At 51.2% G+C, this 13828-nt stretch overlaps 1 long non-coding RNA gene across 1 annotated transcript; it reads left to right on the top strand.

Annotated features, from left to right (window-relative positions):
* The first annotated feature begins 540 nt into the window (after positions 1-540).
* LOC122369522 lies at positions 541-11865 on the top strand. The gene is made up of 2 exons (XR_006254419.1): positions 541-1207; positions 9423-11865. It is a non-coding gene; the product is annotated as an uncharacterized LOC122369522 (long non-coding RNA).
* Positions 11866-13828: the final 1963 nt, after the last annotated feature.

Raw genomic sequence — 13828 nt, forward strand, 5'->3', positions numbered from 1 at the left:
GGGGCTCCTGAGTCCTGCCACCTGGGGGGAGCGGGCTGAGGAGGGCGGGATGAAGGGCAGCTCGGCGTCTTGATTGTTTACTAGCTCGGCTGTTTCCCTGCCGGCCTGCTACCAACACTTGTTGCTTGTAACTAAGGGGCAGGGGCTCCAGGGTACATGAATGTATGGCGGCCTCTGATAGCCGTGTGACCTGCTCCGTGTAAGTTTTATGGGTTATATGTACGTACCTACTATAGGTACCTATATTTTGTCCCGCAATTTGATCCGGGTTAGGTACCCCTTTGCAGCCGTCACATGCTCCTCGTCATTTTCTGCAATCAACACAAATACGCTGTCCGGGCACCCTCCCTCCTCACGACAGCACCCCTCCCCTCCCCTCTGCTCTGCACTCCCGTTCCTATGGACATGACAGGCCGTTCGTTTTCATGTCCCATTCGTCACGCCTGCAGAACCGCAGACAGCCTTGAAGGCGACGGCAGCGCCGCGGCGCGGCTGGGCGCCGAACTAGCCACGCCTCCGCGGCGGCAGACAGCGCTCCTCGACTGCACGTCTCCAGTGATTGATCCGCGGCTACTGGGTTCAGACGGCGGAGTGCTGGGGTGAGGACGGTGCAGAGCAGGCAGTGCGGCGGGGTGAGGACGGTGCAGAGCAGGCAGTGCGGCGGTCAGCAGTGCCGGACGACGTCCCGGGCGGACCGGAAATATCCGGAGATATCCGTTCTGAGTGGAGATAGAGCCCCTGCGGCCGTGTGTGGCCGGTCGGGAGGAAGGCCGTGTGTGGCCGGGTGGGAGGCCGCGGTTCCGGCCGTGTGTGGCCGGTCGGGAGGAAGGCCGTGTGTGGCCGGGCGGGAGGAAGGCCGCCGTTCCGGCCGTCGGAACCGCCCGGAATTCAGTGTGTGTTGGGAGCTGTCCCTGGTCTTGACGGTCGAGTCACCTCTGGTCTCGGCGGGAGCTGCCTGTCTTTGTGCTCCACGGTAACTCGGACTTGGCACGCCCAGAGCGATTCAGGCCTCGCTGCGCCGGGCGGGGGTCAGCGACCGACAGGAACTCACTCGGAGCTCACTGACCTGAGGAACTCACTCAGTGCTCGGAGGGAACTCACTCGGAGCTCACTCACCTGAGGAACTCACTCGGTGCTCGGAGGGAAGTCACACTCGGAGCTCACCACTCACCAGGAACTCAAACTCGAGAAAACAGCGCAATCTGAGGTGGGTGAGCCTGGTGGGCGGGGCCGCGCCGTGCGAAAATGATGCTAAAGATGGAAATAAAGTCCTTTTCTTTCGTGTTGGTAGAGCTTGTTTTAATAGACATCTAAATACAAAATTGAATGAAGGAAACAAATCCATATATATACAGTCAAATGTCAACATCTGCTCTGAACAAATGAATCGATGCGAAGATCGATATATGTAGGTATCTTGCACGGTTGCACCGTTTTCGCGGAAGCAGAACGCACATCCGAAGCATTGCATTCATTGCTAATGTTCTAGGAGGACGGACTGTGGAATGCCCGACGTCACTATCTACGTCATCACCTACGTCATAGGGGATCCCCCGGTTAAAGGGACTATCCCACCTTCTAAAATGTTGTTAAAACCAGTTAAATTGTGCCCGACTTTATAGATTGGATGACCAGGAACACGGTTCTGGCATTTATTTTTCATTAAAGGTAGTGTGCCAGCTTTCTTGGACCGTATGGAGTTAATGGCCCAGATAAGGAGAACCGGATTTTTAGAACTTATCCATACCTTCAAAACTCATGGAAACGTCTTAAATTCTTCAAATTTTGAGTACCCCAGTGCGAAATTCGCCCCGACGGGTTGTCGGTCGTACCCCAACCACATTTCACACCACTATGAACAATAAATGCACACACTGAAATCGCTATTACCGATATGCTCATCCAATCAAGTTTCGATAAACCCGTTCATCATCATCTCCTGCGGTTTCGAACACGCCTGTTAGGTGGCTTCTGATGCTCGTCGAGGTCGGAATTTCCAAATACGCGTGGTGCGTCGGGCCGCGCGCTCTGACTTCGGCCAAGAAAAATGCGTCAGCTGATCATTGTCATTTCTGCCACTTGCGTGTGGTGAAATGGGGTCATAACTTATAAGACGGCTTTTTCATATCAATTATTTTACATAAAATCATATTTCAAACCATAAATAATGTTCGACAGCCAAATAAAAGAATCAATACCAATACGGGCTTACAGTTTAAGGCTCGACATTGTGTTGTCTACGATTAGACAGCTGATAACTCATTCCCGTACGTCGTATGGTCGTAACACTATAATGACCTTTGCTTATTGTCACAAGTGCGCCGCATTCGCGATTGTTGCCCGACGCCTGTTTGCAGGTGAGCCCACTACAGTTGTTATACATATCTAAAAACCGAAAAACTTTTAGGCGAAAAAGGCACTATTCCAGGCCCATTTTTGATTTTTTTTTTGCGATATTAGGTAAAAACAGAAGCTTCTTATCCTAGGAAAAATAAAATGGGAAATCTTTCAAAGGTGGCACACTACCTTTAAACATCTTAGGCTTCCCATATTCCAAACACAAACTTTCAAATATGTGACGTCACAGCCCAAAATTACCTCCTTCCCCAGGCCACATTACTGTCATAAAGCTGATTCTTTTTACTCTGTAGGCACCACAACAAAGTTCAGACCAAGTTTTAAGCGATTTTTCAACGAACAAACCCATTTAAATCAGAATGACTAAACGAGGTGACGTCACACTAACGGTCGCTCCATGTTGAAGATAGGGCCTTGTACAAGGCCCATTTTCAAATGAAAGGAACGAATTTCTTAAACCCCAAGAGGCCGCGGGGGTTGCAACCTAGATAGATAGTGGTTTCTGAACCTCGCCGCAAACTTGGCTATCTCAACTCATACCCCATGTTAAAGGTGGGATAGTCCCTTTAATGGCATGCATTTTACTCGATTTTAAAACTATTTCTTGAAATGCCTGTAAACGGTGAAAATTCGACATTTGACCTGACCTGTGACGTCATCGGTTTGACTGAAGTCAATGAAATTGAGCCAAAAGGTATTTCCTCGTTGGGGCCATCCAACACAGTTTGCTGCTTGTCGCTATTTTGCGTGGTTCTCGAGATCTTTTGGGGGGGGGGGGGCAAATCCCCCCATGGGACCGATGCTTGGCAGACCTTAACGGGGCGCAGGTTAAATGAAAGAACTGTTCCCAAGAAATAAGACTACAGTCGTCTCCCGGCCTCAATGGTAAGCGGCTAAAACTTTGAACGACTACCTATGAATCGGCACGCTGCCGGCTCACTCCGCCCGCCGCTGGCTACGGGTGGCCTTGACCGTTCAATGCCGATTGGCCAACGGCCGAGGTCGTGCGCTGGTCAGCACGGGATAGGGAAGGGACACTTGCCAGCAGCTCCGGATAGACGACTGTTTAGTGTTAACTATTTGTTGGATCCGGCTGATGTCCTTTCAGATCATGTTTAGGTCAGGTCAAAGATGACGTCACAGGGTAAAAAAGTCAAAATGGTGGCGCTAGATATGATAAGTTTTTCTCGAAAAACTTTCGCGAAGAAGCCGAGCTAGGAACAAACTAATGGCAAAATCGTGATCCTCTCGTTAATCTGCATCGAATCATATACATATATGTGTTGACCTCGAAAGGTCAAGCTGAAAGGTTGACCTCAGGTCACGTGACTTCAAGGTCAACATGTATATCATTCGATGCGCCTTGACGAGCTAAACACGATGAGACCATCCGCGCGGTTGCATCTTGTTCCTGTTAGGAGTTATTAGCAAAAAAAAAAAACTTTTGGTAACCCTTGATGACGTCACATGACCTTACAGTTGCCCAAGAGCAAAAAAGGCCTTAAGGTAGTCAAGATTGATCGCATTTAAGGTCATTTATGATATATTGGGGCGGGCCATTCCGATGCGGTTTAGTGGAAAAACAGGGAGTTGATTTTTCCCCCATTGACATATAATGGAGAGGTCAAGAAATTGACCTGAGGCCAGTTTAACCAACAGAAAAATAGCCTTCTGCCGGAATTTTTCGCCAAAAGGCCGCTTCACATGCGGATCGAGAGCGGTAAAGCCCAATCCGCTTACGTGCTTATCGCGTTTACGTGTTTATCACATATCGCGTTATCGCGTATGTGAAACGGTCTTTAGACAAAATTCCGGCAGGCGGCTATTTTTCTGTTGTTAAAACTGGCCTCTGACCTTAGGTCATCAATATCAAAATTCCGAGATAAACAAATTGTAACTACCTACTAATGACCTCGTTAAATCCTGCGACTTCCAAAGGCCTTCGTCATCTACCTACTGTAGCTCTGACAAGGTGACAAAGTTGCAAAAAATGATTTGTCAAATTCCGCAGCGCTACGCGCCTCGTTTTTGCGCTATTCACGAAAAACCTCAGTGGGAAGGGGGGAGCGGTCAACCGCTCCCCGTCGGTGCGTGGTTAAACATACCTACCTGTCAGTTGAACGATCTGCTGTGGACGCGGGTGCCCGCGGTATTTACGTCCGTCGCTTCCGCTAAATCATTTATGGTATATAGCGCGTCACTTCCGGAGTGGGCTCGGCTCCACGTTCACCATATGTGACACAGCGGCCACAAATGTGACGCATGTGACGTCACATAACGTCATGTGACGTTTCAGTTTGATAAATTACTCGCGACAGAGAAACCAGGGGCGGTCGCAGACTTGGCGTTTGGGGGGGGGGGGCAACTTGGCAAAGGGGCCCCTGCACTGACCCGGGGGGCCCGGTGCTAGCTTAAAGGGGCCCACGGGCGTAGTGCATGAGTGCAGAAATCTAGCCATGACCGGTGAAGCGGGGGTGGGGGGGGGGGGGATAGGGAGCGGCAGCCGAGCGGAGGCTCATTGCCAGCTTTGAGAGTGTACTATGTCGAAAAGGTAAGTTCATTTGGAAGCATTGGTAATGTCAATAAATCACGCAACTGTGAATTGACTACCGCAAAAAATAAAACCGGCTAACTTAGCCATTTTGAAGATATCGTGCTAAAACTTTTGACAGTGGGTCATCGGTACGTGTTCAATCACATGTGATCCGTTTCTTATTTTTCACTTGAGCACACATGTAAATTTTGAAGACCATCACAGTAGCAAATGCATCGAAAGATGGATAGTAGTGGGCAAAATATCCTGAATTTGTCGTGCTGCATCGAAAGTAGTGTTGATGAGAAAATGGGTTTTATTCCAGATTATTGTGGGTAGAGAATAGGTACATTGTCTGCACCCACTGGATAATTATTGTTGGTGCAACTTCACCCACTTCACCCGTGGCTCCTACACTAATAGGCCCATGGATAACGCTTCGGCGATACCTATCGCATAGAGGCTGCAATGTGGCCCTTAGAGTACAGTGTCAGACCCCCAGAGGCCGGCGTTGGACCCAAGGGTCAGCGAAGGGCCTCAAAGGCCCCAGATGGGACCCCAGAGGCTGATGTGGGCCCTCAGAGGCAAATGCGTGACGCCCAAAGGTAAGTCTTGAGCCCCCATAGAACATAATACGGCCATCAGTGGCCGGTGTAGAGACCTCATAGGCCAGTTGGGGGCATATAGAGGCCAGTTTAGGACCCTCAGAGACCAGTACAGGGCCTGCAAAGGGCAGTTTGAGACCATCAGAGACCGACGTGGGCACTCAGATGCTAATGTGGGTCCTTACAGGACAGCATGGGGCCCTCAGAGGTTAGCGTGGCCGCCGTGGGGCCCTTAACCCGCGCCCTGCTGGGGGTCCTGGATTTCCACGCCCTGCTGGGGGGGGGGGGGTGTTTGAACACCCCCCCTTGTAACTCGGCTCCTGGGCCACGTAGCGATACGCGGAAGGCGGCGTTCGAAAGAGCGTAAAAAATAATGACGAAATCACTTCGGTCAATTTTTTGGTCAGGTCAAAGGTCAGGTCACCAGAGGTCATTGAAGGCAAAATTTCGCCGATTTCCAGGTCGAATGTCGAAAATCTCCAAGAAGCCAACGCATAACTCGGGAACCAATAGAGCTACAGCGCCGCGGAAAAGCGCATTCGATAGCCCTATTAACGCCCTTTCTGACTAATTCTCTCAGATTTGACCTAACGTCAACGGTTTTGTCTGCAGGAGGCAAAAACTGCAAAAATAGCCGATTTTTTCGAAAACAGTTTTTCTGCAATAACTTCTGACCCAAGCCTTGTACGAGCTTACTTTTACCGGCATCGTATTCCTCTCGTCAAGACGCATCGAATGAACTATGACTTGACCTTGAAAGGTCAACTTGAAAATTTGACCTCAGGTCAAGGTCATGACCTGACCGGAAAGGGTCATGTTGCATATCAGTCGATCCGTATCGTCGAGCTGAACACATCTAAGGCGTTTTCATCGCTCTAGCATGCCTCTATCAGAAGTTATTTGCGAAAAACTGTTAGATACCATTCGTGACCTAAGATGACCTCAGGGCATAAAAAAGGGCCACGGACATCATTTTCAAGTTCAGTGTGTCTATGCCACTTGTAATTCGGTGTTTGGGAGTGTTTATAATGTCTTTCATCCACAAGAGGCGCATTTCAATTTTATCCCATTGACTTATAATGGGGAGGTCGCAAAATTGACCTGACCTTAGGTCATCGATATCAAAATTCTGAGATATAAATTTTGTACATGCTATTGCTCTTAGCAATCGCTGAAAGTTTCAAAGCGATCGGTCACTCGGTGTAGCTATGACAGACATTGAAAGTTTTTATGAGGTGAGGTCACTTCAAGTGACCTGGTGACCTGACCTTGAATGACCTTGGTCTGAAATTTTTCACAACATGTGTAGAATTGATGTATGATAAGGTGTACCAAAAACGGCGGCGCTCCGCGCCGCCGTTTTTGAGATATTCGCGAAAAACCACAGGGGGGGTGTTCAAACACCCCCCCAGCAGGGCGCGGGTTAAAGACCGGCATGGGTCGGCGTTGGACCCCAGAGGCCAGCCTCAAAGGCCAAAGATGGGCCCTCAAAGGTGATGCGGGCCCTAAGAGGCCGGCATCGGGTGTTCAGAATCCAGTGCGGGGCCCTCAGAGGCTAATGTGCGCCCTCACAGCCCAGCATGGGGCCCTCAGAGGTCAGAATGGGGCCCAGAAAGACTGGCATGGGCCGGCGTTGGACCCCAGAGGCCAGCAGAGGGCCCTCAAAGGCCAAGATGGGCCCTCAGAGGCCGATGCGGGCCCTTAGAGGCCGGTATCAGGTCTTCAGAATTCAGTGCGGGGCCCATAGAGGCTAATGTATGTCCTTACAGGCCAGCATGGGGCCCTCAGAGGTCAGTGTGGGGCCCTAAAAGACCGGCATGGGCCGGCGTTGGAACCCAGAGGCCAGCGGAGGGCCCTCAAAGGCCAAGATGGGCCCTCAGAGGCCGATGCGGGCCCTTGGAGGCTGGCATTGGGTCTTCAGAATCCAGTGCGGGGGGCCTCAGAGGCTAATGTGGGCTGGCGTGGGTTTCTCGAGCCCCGTGACAATCGAATACGGGCCAGGGCCCCATACGCCCATGGGGGCCCATCGGTTGTTTGGGGGGGGGGGCAAATGATATGATGGCCCCCCTGATTTGCCTTGGGGGGGGCATGGCCCTGATGGCCCCCCCCCCTGCGACCGCCACTGAGAGAAACATCAGCGATCTATAAGCAACTGTGCTATTGACAGGTACTAGTTAGAGCTCAGCGACGTATGGCTAGCTCTAGCATGTCATCGAGTATGACGACATGTGTGTGTTTGACGCCATCTCTCCGGAAGCCTCGGTAGCCGCTAGTGCTGGATAACAGAGCGCAGTTGTATGTCTCGCTGAGCCGCAGTAGCCTCTGCCACCGTGCTGAGCGGGCGGGCGCAGCGCCGCAGTAGCCTCTACCCAGTACCCGGCCACTGGGCGTTTCTCACTGTCATGCCTTCCGGGGAGCAGGTGCCCGTCAGCCACTAAAACCAAATACATATATCTGTGTGTATTGAAGACGAATGGGCATACGAGGGGCCTCGCGAAACGACATAAATGATTTAAGGGGATAAATCTTGAGCGCGAGTCCAAACTGTCTCAGCTCTGTTCATGTGGTATGGACAGAAAATTATCCTCTAAATAGTTCAGCGGGTGATTATTTCATCTCATCTCCACTCCCACGCCCATGATCAATTTTTTTTTCTTTCCTCCTTCCCCCAAAGGCGCTCTTTGGCAAGGACCGTAATGATTTGCATTGAAACTGGGTTGCAAAAGAATCTGTCATTGACAATTGACATGTAATATTTCTATGCAGAAACGCGGTTCTACTGTGTACTCGCGCGGCGGCCATCTCACTCTCTTTCCACACGTTTCTAGCCCGTTAGCCGTGCCCCTGTTCTGTTACAGGATGGCTGACCCTCACCGCCCGACCGCTGTTCTAATGTCCCCTGTTCTGTTCCAGGACGACCGGGCGTCTGTTCTAATGTCCCCTGTTCTATTCCAGGACGACCGGGCGTCTGTTCTAATGTCCCCTGTTCTGTTCCAGGACGACCGGGCGTCTGTTCTAATGTCCCCTGTTCTGTTCCAGGACGACCGGGCGTCTGTTCTAATGTCCCATGTTCTGTTCCAGGACGACCGGGCGTCTGTTCTAATGTCCCCTGTTCTGTTCCAGGACGACCGGGCAGCCGTTTCTGATATCGCCTGTTCCCTGTTACAGATGGGTGACTGGGCGGCGGTGTCTGATGTCCCCTGTTCTGTTCCAGGACGACCGGGCAGCCGTTTCTAATGTCCCCTGTTCCCTGTTACAGATGGGTGACTGGGCGGCGGTGTCTGATGTCCCCTGTTCTGTTCCAGGACGACCGGGCAGCCGTTTCTGATGTCCCCTGTTCCCTGTTACAGATGGGTGACTGGGCGGCGGTGTCTGATGTCCCCTGTTCCTTGTTACAGATGGGTGACCCGGCGGCGGTGTCTGATGTCCCCTGTTCCCTGTTACAGATGGGTGACCCGGCGGTGGTGTCTGATGTCCCCTGTTCCCTGTTACAGATGGGTTCCCGGCGTCGGTTTCTGATGTCCCCTGTTCCCTGCTACAGATGGGTGACCTGGAGGTGGTTTCTGATGTCCCCTGTTCCCTTGTTACAGATGAGTAACCTATCGGCGGTTTCTGATGTCCCCTGTTCCCTGTTACAGATGGGTGACCCGGCGGCGGTGTCTGATGTCCCCTGTTCCCTGTTACAGATGGGTGACTGGGCGGCGGTATCTGATGTCCCCTGTTCCCTGTTACGGATGGGTGATGCGGCGGCGGGGTCTGATGTCCCCTGTTCCCTGTTACAGATGGGTGACCCGGCGGCGGTTGCTGATGTCCCCTGTTCCCTGTTACAGATGGGTGACTGGGCGGCGGTATCTGATGTCCCCTGTTCCCTGTTACAGATGGGTGACTGGGCGGCGGTGTCTGATGTCCCCTGTTCCCTGTTACAGATGGGTGACCCGGTGACGGACCAGCCGGCCGCCCGGACGGACCCGAAGTCCGACCCCCAGCAGCCGGCGGACGGCGAGAAGCGGGATAGCTCCGAGCGATCCGACGCTGCCGAGAGCACGTGTCTCTGTGTGGAGGCCTGCTGCGAGTGCTGCTCGTTCTGCATGTGCTTCTGCGAGCTCTGGGAGCTGCTCACCTGCTGCCTGGAGTGCTGCAACAACTGAGAGCCGGTGCTGCAACAACTGAGAGCCGGTGCTGCAGCATCTGACAATGCAAGACATTTTGAGCGGGGGCAGTGCCCGGATCCACCATTTGAGCGGGTTATGCTAGATCTGGGGGACCTTTTAAGGGGTTTATACCAGATCTAGGGGGATATTTTTAACGGGTTATACCAGATATGAGGGAACATTTATAACGGGTTATACCAGATATGAGGGACTATTTTGAACACATCAGATCTGGGGACATTTTGAGGGGAACTATCAGATTTATGGGGATATTTTGAACGGATTTTTACCAGATCTGAGGGGGCATTTTCACCGTCGGACCCATGTTGCCGCCAATCACTATAGATAGAGCCTGTTGAGTGCAATTGTTGAGGCTTGTACTAAATAGTGTAGTTCTTGGCTAAGGCTTCAAATGTCGGAACCAATTGTGGCCGGATATTTCTTTGGGTGTTGATGAATTCAGGGTTCGTTGTCACCAGCGCAGCTTTTTACGTTTTATCACGCACGAAGCCAATGAATTTCCTTATCCACAACACCAAGGAGTAGGCATTCCGAACCGCTGAAGCAGATTTTACAGTATTTCTGTCCGCCCCACACCCTGATAACGTGACGGCAGGGTAGGGTGTCCGCGCCCTCTTAAAGGGACTATCCCACCTTCTAAAATGGTGTTAAAACCAGTTTAATTGTGCCCGACTTTATAGATTGGATGACCAGGAACACGGTTCTGGCATTTATTTTTCATTAAACATCTTAGGCTTCCCATATTCCAAACACAAACTTTCAAATATGTGACGTCACAGCCCAAAATTACCTCCTTCCCCAGGCCACATTACTGTCATAAAGCTGATTCTTTTTACTCTGTAGGCACCACAACAAAGTTCGGACCAAGTTTTAAGCGATTTTTCAACGAACAAACCCATTTAAATCAGAATGACTAAACGAGGTGACGTCACACTAACGGTCGCTCCATGTTGAAGATAGGGCCTTGTACAAGGCCCATTTTCAAATGAAGGGAACGAATTTCTTCAACACCAAGAGGCCGCAGGGGTTGCAACCTAGATAGATAGTGGTTTCTGAACCTCGCCGCAAACTTGGCTATCTCAACTCAAACCCCATGTTAAAGGTGGGATAGTCCCTTTAATGTGGCGGCGGGGCGGGGTGTCCGTGGCGGCGGGGCGGGGAATCCGCGTCCAGTGCTGGTGTTTCCGCTTCCTGTATTACGGGTATACGCTGATGGTGCGTGGTCACTGGAGACCCCCCGGGGAGTGTGCCACCTGTGGAACATGGCAGGCCTGTTTGGTGAGCGAGTCTGAGCTTACTGGCAACTTGTCATAATTTTACCGGCGACTCTCCGTGTCTTATATGACACCATGCTATATGATTCGATGGTTGACTATGCTACGATGCCAGGTTTGGTATTCGCTCAAGTGTTGAGCCCGTATGCTGCATTAGTGTCCACATGTCTTATGTACCTAATAATGCTCCCAGTTTTCGTATCTGGCCACGACTGACACCACGGATGGCTGAGGAATGCCTCGCTTCTCAGTGGCTGACGATGGTGTCCAGGCCGGCATCTGCTGTAGGAACTCCGAGGTCAGAGACGTGCTGCCATTTTCCGGGGAGGTGTGCGCGCCCTGTTTGAAGGTGCTGCCATTGTCCGGGTAGGTGCGCGCCCTGTTTGAAGGTGCTGCCATTGTCCGGGTAGGTGCGCCCTGTTTGAAGATGCTGCCATTGTCCGGGTAGGTGCGTGCCCTGTATGAAGATGCTGCCGTTGTCCGGGTAGGTGCGCGCGCCCTGTTTTAGCCGTGCGACTGGCTAGCTGCTGACGTCAGAGCCGGTCTCAGGTCACGGAGTGGTCACCTTTACGTCACGGCCAGGTGCGGCACACACCCAGTTACGTCTCGGAGACCGGGTACAGTCGGTGCGGCGATCCCGGCACCGTGCTGTGGTGTTACTATTCCGAGCCTGATGCTGATGTCCACATAAACCCGTGCGACAATGGTGCGATGGCGGTGGCATGCAGTGACGCGCTGATGGCGGTGGCATGCGGTGTGGTGCTGTTTGGGCTCGGTGTGTCGACTCAGTCAGCTGACCGGACTGTATGCCTTATTAGGCTGACTGTTTTATACAACGACCCCTTTTTAGTATAAGCAGATTGATATTGTACGAGCTTCCCAGGGTTTTGCCAAATGCACGAAAATACATTTTGTACTGATTGGTCCGTTTTTTTTGCGATGCACTTTGCAGAATCATAAGGCGTCTGGAACATTGGAATTTAGACGACATTTGAGTTTGTCGATTCCAGACTTCCCGAACGGAACGAGCGGTCCAGGTATCCTCTTCCCCATCTGCTGTGGAACGCAGCCTGGACAAAATCAAGCACCTCTTCCTAGAAAATGGATAGGGGTCCTGAGCACGTCATTGACCGAACTTCTAAAAAAAAAAAAACGAAAGACACAGCATGATAGGAAAAAAACCGCTCCATCAAGGCAGATTGATTTCGCCCCGCCTCCGTATGTATGCTCGGCAGTGACAAGCTGTCGGCATCTCGAGTGTCGTGCCGATGCAGCCGGCTCGCTGGGGGACCAATGGTTCCAGCAAGCGCCGCTGGCACACGGTGTGTCACAAGTCGATGTACGGACATAATCCTGTGGTACTGAATAAGCTGCTCAGCAGTGAGCCATCTGACATGACAGATGACGCCAGCAACGCGCTGATGTTTGCGGCGCCCGCTCAGCACTCGCGCGACAAAGTTTACCAGCTTTTGTAGCCGACGCTTCTCCGTCTGACCACATACGCCGAACACCGACAGACAGTACCGCATCGCTGACATTATCAACGCGTCGATCAGATACTTGATCGTGTCGCGAGGCAGGACATGTTTTGCATTGTTTAACCCTCGCGGGCCCGGGGGGGGGGGGGGCGTTTTTCGCCCCCCTGGCGAATATTTGCGATAGCTCCCGAACGCTTAGGGATAGGAAAGCGAAACTTTCAGTACCTTTTCTCCCATCAATTTAACATCTTCTGAAGTAAAAAATTTGGACCTAGCCCCCTTGATGACGTCACAAGGTCCATTTTTCTAGACCCCTGCACGGCAAACTTCGGCGTCAGAGACGCAAACTTCAAATAGCTGCTAAAAATAGTTTTAGAGATAAAGACAAATTACGAGCACGGTTGTGTAGCGTTTGACCTAGAGAAAAATAGAAAAATAGTTTTGGTGACCTGAGGTCAGAGGTCAGGTCAACGACCCCGAAATGTGGTTTTAGTTTTTCGCAAATAACTTCGACAAAAATGGTCCTAGAGCTACGGCAGTGGTACCATCGCATTCGCCTTGTCAAGCCGCGTCGAATGATATATATTTTGTTCGGAAAAGGTCAAATTTTATGTTGACCTCTTGTGACCTCGAATGACCTCTGGTTGACCTTGACACATAAAAGGTCGTTTATGATGGATTTGTATCCGCTGATCACGAATCTGGCATCTATTTTCCTCTCAGCCTTCATTTAGAGCTTCCGGATGGCAAAATTGTCTTATTTATTATAACTAACTTGAATTAGTGAAATAGCCTCTAGCAGGGATACTCTTCTGTAACCTTGACCTTTGAGCAGCCTTGTATCGTAAGATGAACCACAAATAGGGAACTGATAAGCCTCAAAACATTTCAAAACATCTTGGAAGTTAGCACGCAAGATGTGCGAAAAAAGTGCCAAGTTTGAGGTCAATTTTGAGCGTGACCTTGACCTTGACCTTTAATTTTGAGCACAGTTTCGGAATCCTCAGATTCTCTTCTTTCGTTTGACACCCAATTTTGCCGGTTTGATGCAGCCTGCCGTCCTCTAGAAGGCTTACTTTGAGATCACTACACATGTGCCGGTTTTTGCTATTGACCTTGACCTCTGACCTTGAAAATTGACCTGAGGTCAAAAATTTTAGGTGCTTTAGAATCGTCTCGTAAGGACCTTTCGTTTGGTATCGCTTTTGTTTCCGTAGCTCCCTTATTTACGGAGTTAGACAGGGGGGGCGAAAAACGCCCCCCCGGGCTGCGGTGGTTGGGATTACCCCCCGGGCCCGGCCGGGTTAAGGCGAGCAGCATTCCTGCGCATTTTTGAACGATCAGGCTGACGTGAGACTGAAAAGACAAGTTTCGATAAAAAATAACGCCTAGATTTCGTACCTCTTTG

This window comes from Amphibalanus amphitrite, unplaced genomic scaffold (assembly GCF_019059575.1).
Source record: "Amphibalanus amphitrite isolate SeventyFive unplaced genomic scaffold, NRLGWU_Aamphi_draft 001045F_arrow, whole genome shotgun sequence".
NCBI lineage: Eukaryota > Metazoa > Arthropoda > Thecostraca > Balanomorpha > Balanidae > Amphibalanus > Amphibalanus amphitrite.